This window comes from Coregonus clupeaformis, chromosome 2, assembly GCF_020615455.1.
Source record: "Coregonus clupeaformis isolate EN_2021a chromosome 2, ASM2061545v1, whole genome shotgun sequence".
Classification (NCBI taxonomy): Eukaryota; Metazoa; Chordata; class Actinopteri; order Salmoniformes; family Salmonidae; genus Coregonus; species Coregonus clupeaformis.
The window spans coordinates 18297439-18306472 of NC_059193.1; the positions used below are offsets into that span (position 1 = coordinate 18297439).

General features: G+C 41.9%; 1 long non-coding RNA gene across 1 annotated transcript; it reads right to left on the reverse strand.

The window, feature by feature from the left end:
- Nucleotides 1-5827: 5827 nt before the first annotated feature.
- Nucleotides 5828-6337, reverse strand: LOC121536951. Its single transcript, XR_005994933.1, has 2 exons — nt 6244-6337; nt 5828-5941 (listed from the first exon to the last, which is right to left on the reverse strand). It is a non-coding gene; the product is annotated as an uncharacterized LOC121536951 (long non-coding RNA).
- Nucleotides 6338-9034: the final 2697 nt, after the last annotated feature.

Below are 9034 nucleotides of genomic sequence, written 5' to 3' on the forward strand. Positions count from 1 at the left end.
CATGAAATGTGATTTCAAATACATTTTTATCTGACCAAATTATTAGATGGCCTGCAAAAAATAGATGAAACAATGTTATGGGCTGAAAAATGTAGCATTGACCAGAATTTGGCTCTTTCCTCCCTATATTGTTCCTTACCATCTTCAGATAATGTTTTTTTATAATTGATCTGCAGATAATCGATGTCTGAAGCTCAAAAAGCAATAGTATCAGTATGCAAATCATGAAGCCAAATGAACGGCTCTTTCACAGATCAATCAATCAAATGTATTTCTAAAGCCCTTTTTACATCAGCAGATGTCACACAGTGCTTATACAGCTGTAGAAGCATGGTGGCTAGGAAAAACTCCCTACAAAGGCAGGAACCTAGGAAGAAACCTAGAGAGGAACCAGGCTCTGAGGGGTGGCCAGTCCTCTTCTGGCTGTGCCGGGTGGAGATCATAAGAGTACATGGCCATTAAGGCCAGATCGTTCTTCAAGATGTTCAGATGTTCATAGATGACCAGCAGCGTCAAATAATAATCACAGTGGTTGTAGAGGGTGCAACAGGTCAGCACCTCAAGAGTAAATGTCAGTTGGCTTTTCATAGCCAATCATTCAGAGGTCGAGACAGCAGGTGCAGCAGAGAGAGAGATAGATAGAGGAAGAGAGAGAGAGAGAAAGAGAGGGAGGGGGCGAGAGAGGGGCGAAAACAGCAGGTCTGGGACAAGGTAGCACGTCCGGTGGACATGTCAGGGTTCCATAGCCACAGGCAAAACAACAGAAACTGGATCAGCAGCATGACCAGGTTGACTGGAGACAGCCAGGAGTCATCAGGCCAGGTAGTCCTGAGGAATGGTCCTAGGGCTCAGGTCCTCCGGGAGGGGAGAGAGAGAGAGATGGGAGAATTAGAGGGAGCATACTTAAGTTCACACAGGACACCAGATAAGACAGAATAATTACACCAGATAGGACAGACTGATGTGATTTGGTTCCCGATGTTCACCAAAATGAGCCCTTCAAAAAGAGATGCTTTTGCTTTTTTGTCTGAATTTGGCTGAAGGCAGTTCAATGACTCAATAGTAGTGATGGGAAACCAAGGCTTTCTGAAGGCTTCTGAGCTTTCACCAAATTGTGCCGGAAAACAGTTCATTAGGCCTACTCTGAGCTTCATTATCGGTTCACAATGCACATTAGTGACATCTGTTGGTTAGCAATAAATTGCAGCATTTGATTTTCATCAAAACTCTGTGGCGCAGCAGTAAGGGAAGGCGTTAGTAGCCTACTTTCAGTTGGAATACCAGGTTTGCATCTTACATCATGCTTCCCCTTTTTTGCATTTAACTATTAAAAAAAAACTGAATCTATGGCATTTAGGATGCTTAAGACAGAAGCTTATACTATACGAAATAAAACGAATTATTTGAACAACAATGTGCAAAGAGTGTGGTTTCACATAAAACATTTTCCCAAATAATTGTCCTTCTCCGATATTCGACCCGACACCCTCATATTGCTGAATGTTCCATAGCGCCCTACTTTACCTGCTAAGCTACCAGTCAAATAAAACTAGGCCTACATGTAAAAAAATCCTAACTTCATTTGTAAGTACGTTGTCCAGTAGAGGTCGGTGTTTGGATGCAGCTTGGAATCGAAGAAAGCACCAGAACCACGACAAAATCAGTGGGATCTCACATTTTGCAACACAAGGTTTGAAAAAGCATGTGATCAAACAAAGCTTCAGACGCCATTGATGACGTGCTTCTAATAAAGTGATACAGGCATCCGCACACTGCTTTGGTAGTCTGGGGGTTGACCATGGAGAGGACCTCGGGCGAGCAATGGCGGAAGTGGAAGCATTGTGCGATTCTGTTGGCGCGAGTAAAGTTGGTGAGAATGAGTGGGCGACGGTAAAGAAGAATGGAGCTTAAAGGGTTCAAGTTGGAACTGTAAAGCAGTTTATTGTTGTAGTGCAATTCATGAGCACGGATGTTTTTTTTTGGGTGACCCGTTTGCGGTCTTGAAGATGGTGAAGAACGAATTGCGAAATTGGTCAGTGACAAAGAGCAGAATTATGTTGATTTTGTGTGTGTCAAAAGAGCAAAGCGAGAAAGCTCTGTGGCTCAACAAACTATCGATGTATAATGTGGAAAGTGTGGGAAATTATTATCTTATATTTTAATGTGCTGTTAGCTTAATAAGAAAGCATTAATGATTAAACAATAGGTTTGTACTGTACTGATATAGATTGTTTAATATAACAAGCTGTGATTAATGTGAGGAACTATTAGGAGGTAGGCTGAGACAGACTTGTGATTCACACAAACACTGCCTCTTTGTTAAACCGCTCAAGGACATGTGTTCTGCTACAAAGAAGAACAAATTATGTCTGAGGTTGCTGACTCGCAACAGTGAAGCGCCAAGGGGCTGGGACCAGTCTGTGGGCCAACGATAGGCTGGGTAAGTTTAAACCACGCCCAGCCTCTACTCTGATAGGCCTGCCTGGAGCAGGAACTACCTCTGTCAGAGTATTTAAAGAAGAACTTATAACAATGGCTCAGTTCTCTGTCTGCCCTGCGTGGTTTTTCAGTGGACCCGTATATACGAACATCATATTTACCATTGAAGTGTTTTGCATTAATTAAAATACTAGTCTATTTTAGAAGACGTGTATTGACCTCTTTTTGTTCCAATACCAGATTTGAATTGACGCAACTTAACAAAAGCTATGATTTTCTGAGTCATGCACTGATGTTCTCATCTCTGGCATCTTGTTGGACATAGGGATTCGTGTTTTAGGGAGAACATGTCAGGAGTGGTAGACACACGTCGCTTGACCCGAATGATAGACGGAAAGAAGGAGGAACGACTCTGTTTTACTGTTTGATTAAGTGTTTTTCCCAACTCATGTAAAACCAAGGTATGTGAGATTTACAAAAACCACTGCAGCATTACAATTGTAAAAAGTTTGGACACGTGGCAAGTGTTTTCAGAAGGAATACAAACAGTGCCTACAGAAAGTATTGACATATTCCACATTTTGTTGTGTTACAGCCTGAATTCAAAATGGATGAAATACATCTACACCCAATTCCCCATAAGTGAAAACATGTTTAGGAACATTTTTGCAAATAAAGAAATATCTACAGAGCTGTTCTTGCCATAATATGGACTCTGTATTTTACCAAATAGGGCTATCTTCTGTGTACCACCCCTACCTTGTCACAACACAACTGATTGGCTCAAACACATTATGAAAGAAATTCCACGAATTAACTTTTAACAAGGCACACCTGTTAATTGAAATGCATTCCAGGTGACTACCTAATGAAGCTGGTTGAGAGAATGCCAAGAGTGTGCAAAGCTGTCATCAAGGCAAAGGGTGGCTACTTTGAAGAATCTCAAATATAAAATATTTTGATTTGTTTAACACTTTTTTGGTTACATGATTCCATATGTGTTATTTCATAGTTTTGATGTCTTCACTATTATTCTACAATGTAGAAAATAGTAAAAATAAAGAAAAACCCTTGAATGAGTAGGTGTGTCCAAACTTTTGACTGGTACTGTATATAATTTACATACAGTGGGGAAAAAAGTATTTAGTCAGCCACCAATTGTGCAAGTTCTCCCACTTAAAAAGATGAGGCCTGTAATTTTCTTCATAGGTACACGTCAACTATGACAGACAAAATGAGAAAAAAAAATCCAGAAAATCACATTGTAGGATTTTTTATGAATTTATTTGCAAATTATGGTGGAAAATAAGTATTTGGTCAATAACAAAAAGTTTCTCAATACTTTTATATACCCTTTGTTGGCATTGACACAGGTCAAACGTTTTCTATAAGTCTTCACAAGGTTTTCACACACTGTTGCTGGTATTTTGGCCCATTCCTCCATGCAGATCTCCTCTAGAGCAGTGATGTTTTGGGGCTGTCGCTGGGCAACACAGACTTTCAACTCCCTCCAAAGATTTTCTATGGGGTTGAGATCTGGAGACTGGCTAGGCCACTCCAGGACCTTGAAATGCTTCTTACGAAGCCACTCCTTCGTTGCCCGGGCGGTGTGTTTGGGATCATTGTCATGCTGAAAGACCCAGCCACATTTCATCTTCAATGCCCTTGCTGATGGAAGGAGGTTTTCACTCAAAATCTCACGATACATGGCCCCATTCATTCTTTCCTTTACATGGATCAGTCGTCCTGGTCCCTTTGCAGAAAAACAGCTCCAAAGCATGATGTTTCCACCCCCATGCTTCACAGTAGGTATGGTGTTCTTTGGATGCAACTCAGCATTCTTTGTCCTCCAAACACGACGAGTTGAGTTTTTACCAAAAAGTTCTATTTTGGTTTCATCTGACCATATGACATTCTCCCAATCCTCTTCTGGATCATCCAAATGCACTCTAGCAAACTTCAGACGGGCCTGGACATGTACTGGCTTAAGCAGGGGGACACGTCTGGCACTGCAGGATTTGAATCCCTGGCGGCGTAGTGTGTTACTGATGGTAGGCTTTGTTACTTTGGTCCCAGCTCTCTGCAGGTCATTCACTAGGTCCCCCCGTGTGGTTCTGGGATTTTTGCTCACCGTTCTTGTGATCATATTGACCCCACGGGGTGAGATCTTGCGTGGAGCCCCAGATCGAGGGAGATTATCAGTGGTCTTGTATGTCTTCCATTTCCTAATAATTGCTCCCACAGTTGATTTCTTCAAACCAAGCTGCTTACCTATTGCAGATTCAGTCTTCCCAGCCTGGTCTTGCAGGTCTACAATTTTGTTTCTGGTGTCCTTTGACAGCTCTTTGGTCTTGGCCATAGTGGAGTTTGGAGTGTGACTGTTTGAGGTTGTGGACAGGTGTCTTTTATACTAATAACAAGTTCAAACAGGTGCCATTAATACAGGTAACGAGTGGAGGACAGAGGAGCCTCTTAAAGAAGAAGTCACAGGTCTGTGAGAGCCAGAAATCTTGCTTGTTTGTAGGTGACCAAATACTTATTTTCCACCATAATTTGCAAATAAATTCATTAAAAATCCTACAATGTGATTTTCTGGATTTCTTTCTCCTCAATTTGTCTGTCATAGTTGACGTGTACCTATGATGAAAATTACAGGCCTCTCATCTTTTTAAGTGGGAGAACTTGCACAATTGGTGGCTGACTAAATACTTTTTTCCCCCACTGTACGTATTTCACACCCCTGAGTCAATACATGTTAGAATCACCTTAGGCAGTGATGACATTTTAGTTATTTTAGCAGACGCTCTTATCCAGAGCGACTTACATGAGTGCATACATTTTCATACTGGCCCCCCGTGGGAAACAAACCCACAACCCTGGCGTTGCAAGCGCCATGCTCTACCAACTGAGTTACACGGGGCCCCAGCTGTGAGTCTTTCTGGGTAAGTTTCTAAGCCTTTCACACCTGGATTGTACAATTCTTGCACATTATTCTTTAAGAAATTCTTCAAGCTCTGTTAAGTTGGTTGTTGATCATTGCTAGACAGCCATTTTCAAGTCTTGCCATAGATTTTCAAGCCGATTGAAGTCAAAACTGTAACTAAGCCACTCAGGAACATTCAATGTCATCTTAGGTTATTGTCCTGCTGAAAGGTGAATTTGTCTTCCAGTGTCTGTTGGTAAGCATACTGAACCAGGTTTCCCCTCTAGGATTTTGCCTGTGCTTAGCTCTATTCCGTTTCTTTTTATCCTAAAAACTCCCTAGTACTTGCCGATGACAAGCATACCTGAATTAGAGGATGATGCCTCTGGAATTTATACACTGATTGAGTCGGTGACGTTATGGAGATTGTACTCCTGTTAGAGAGACAGATGAGAGAGACAGTTCCTCAATTTGGGTTCTTTAATGTTGATTGGAGATTAACAATGTTTGCAATTCTGTGCCATGTCACTCAGCTGTGATTATCCAATTAACTGTCCATTTATCCATACAAGATGTGGTCTGAAAAAAATAAACATGAATACAATGGCATCAATACTAAGATAAGGCACAGTCAGTTAGCAATAACAAACAAGATATACAACTCTCATCTGTTATAATAATCCAATGATTTAACCGAAAATACAAGTGGCTAGCAACATCAGACTAACCAGCTAACAATGACAGGCGAAAATGTAGCTAACAATGTTAGATAGCTAGTATAAAAAACGACACATAGTGCTGTAATAATGTCTGACGAAAATATTCTTAAACTATTGACAACTTCGTCAGTAAAACAGGGGAAAAACATATACCTTACTTACAGTTTTTTTTATTTACGCACAGTGATGAATAAGTTGGTCAGAAAGGAAATAATGTCCAAAACGGATATATGTGTTCACAGCAGTAGGTGGCGAGCTGCACTTGGTAATGAACTAAACACTCTGCCAGCGTGTGATGGCTGTGACGTCATCACTGAGTTTTTAAAGGGACAGGCTTTCTTACAATATCCATAACATGATGCAGCCCACCACCATGCTTTAAAATATGAGGAGTGGTACTCAGTGATGTGTTGTGTTGATTTTTGCACCTAACACAACGCTTTGCATTCAGGACATAAAGTACATTTCTTTGCCACATTGTTTGCAGTTTCACTTTAGTGCCTTATTAATAATATTTTGTATTATGTACAAGCTTCCATCTTTTCACTCTGTCATTTAGGTTAGTATTGTGGAGTAACTACAATGGTATTGATCCATCCTCAGTTTTCTCCTATCACCACCATTAAACTCTGTAACTGTTTTAAAGTCACCATTGGACTCATGGTGAAATCTCTAAGCTGTTTCCTTCCTCTCCGGAAACTGAGTTAGGAAGGACGCCTGTATCTTTGTAGTGACTGGGTGTATTGATACACCAACCAAAGTGTAATTAATAACTTCACCATGCTCAAAGGGATACTCAATGTCTGCTTTTTTTTATCCCTCTACCAATAGGTGCCCTTCTTTGCGAGGCCTTGGAAAACCTCCCTGGTCTTTGTGGTTGAAATGCACTGCTCAACTGAGGGACCTTACAGATAATTGTATGTGTGGGGTCCAAAGATTAGGTAGTAATTAAAAAATCATATTAAACACTATTATTGCACACAGAGTGAGTCCATGCAACTTATTATGTGACTTGTTAAGCACAGTTTTACTCATGAACTTATTTAGGCTTGCCAAAACAAAGGGGTTGAATACTTATTGACTCAAGACATTTCAGCTGCTCATTTTTAATTGATTTGTTAAAATGTCTATAAACATAATTACACTTTGACATGATGTTGTTTGCGTATGGAATGTTAGGAGTATGTTTTTTCACCCTTTCCCTTTCCCCTATTATTTCTGTGTTAAAGTTTCTCAGTTTTCACCCCATCCAGTAGCATGCACCTCTAACATTTGTTTGCGGACCACCATTATACCATAGAAGAAGAAGAAGAAGGCACACTACTTTGAAGTAAACTGCTGACAGAAAAAAAACTGACGACTTGTGATTGAGCTGTGTACCAAGAGAGAGCTGAAGGTTTTCTGCCACGACGGAAGTAGAACGAAGTTTGGGGGTTGTTTTTCTGTGTCTGGCCACTTCTCATGCTCTCAAAGTGTTGGCGCCCAGAAAAGACACGTTTCCAAGGTGAGAAGGACGATTATGAGATTACGTTGGGATGCCACCGGGCAGCAAGCAAAGTCGAGAGAAGAGGAATATTGGAACAGGGACACAGAAAGGTGGATTTCTGAGGAGGAATGGAGGGGGGAAAATAGGAAGAAGAGGTCAGAGAGAATGGATTTGGTTGGATTTGAATTTGAGGAAGATGGTGATAAAAATGGAGATGGGGTGTCGAAGGAGATTGGTGTAAAGTGCAAACAGAGTGAGCCGTGCGCCAGACCGAGTTCTGAAGGTGAAATGGAAGTGAATGAAGGTGAGTTAAGTGAGGTGGAAGGTGTGGTGAAGAGCTTGGAACCCGAGCCTGGCATCAATGGACATGATGAAGAAGAATCTGGTCCAGTAGGAGGGACATTTTTGGAGAAAGTGGATCCTTGCCTTTTGGTGGATCCATTTGTGGTTTCAAGGTGGGTGGGAAAGGAGTTCGGTGCAGTTGAATCAGTGAAGGGGGCTCTGTGTCATCAACTTGGGTCAAGATCTGTTTCTTGCTTTGCTCTTAGGAACAGGGCACCATTGAAAGGAGTGGAGGTGGAGCAATTACGGAGGTGGAGCAATTGAAGTTGAAGATTCCTAGTGTTTGTGATTCCCGCCGTTTGGTGCGACGCAGACCAAATAGTGAGCGTGGTGAAACAGAGGAGTCACTGTCAGTCCTTTTGACTTTTGAGTCAGTCTTTACCTGACAAAGTCATGTTAGGATATACACGATATATACAAAAGTATGTGGACACCTCTTCAAGTTAGTGGATTCGGCTATTTCAGCCACACCATTTGCTGACAAGTGTATAAAATTGAGTACACAGCCATGCAATCTCCATAGACACACAATGGCAGTAGAATTGCCTTATTGAAGAGCTCAGTGACTTTCAACGTGGCACCGTCATAGGATGCTACCTTTCCAACAAGTCAGTTCATCAAATTTCTGCCCTGCTACAGCTGCCCCGGTCAACAGTAAGTGCTGTTATTGTGAAGTGGAAATGTCCAGGAGCAACAAAGCTCAGCTGCAAAGTGGTAGGCCACACAAGCTCACAGAACGAGACCGCTGAGTGCTATAGCGCGTAGCGTGTAAAAATCGTCTGTCCTCAGTTGCAACACTCACTACCGTGTTCCAAACTGCCTCTGGAAGCAACGTCAGCACAAGAACTGTTCGTCGGGAGCTTCATGAAATGGGTTTCCATGGCCGAGCAGCCACTCAAAAGCCTAAGATCACCATGCGCAATGCCAAGCGTCGGCTGGAGTGGTGTAAAACACGCTGACATTGGACTCTGGAGCAGTGGAAACGCGTTCTCTGGAGTGATTAATCACCCTTCCCCATCTGGCAGTCCGACGGATGAATCTGGGTTTAGCGTATGCCAGGAAAACGCTACCTGCCCCAATGCATAATGCCAGCTGTAAAGTTTGGTGGAGGAGGAATAATGGTCT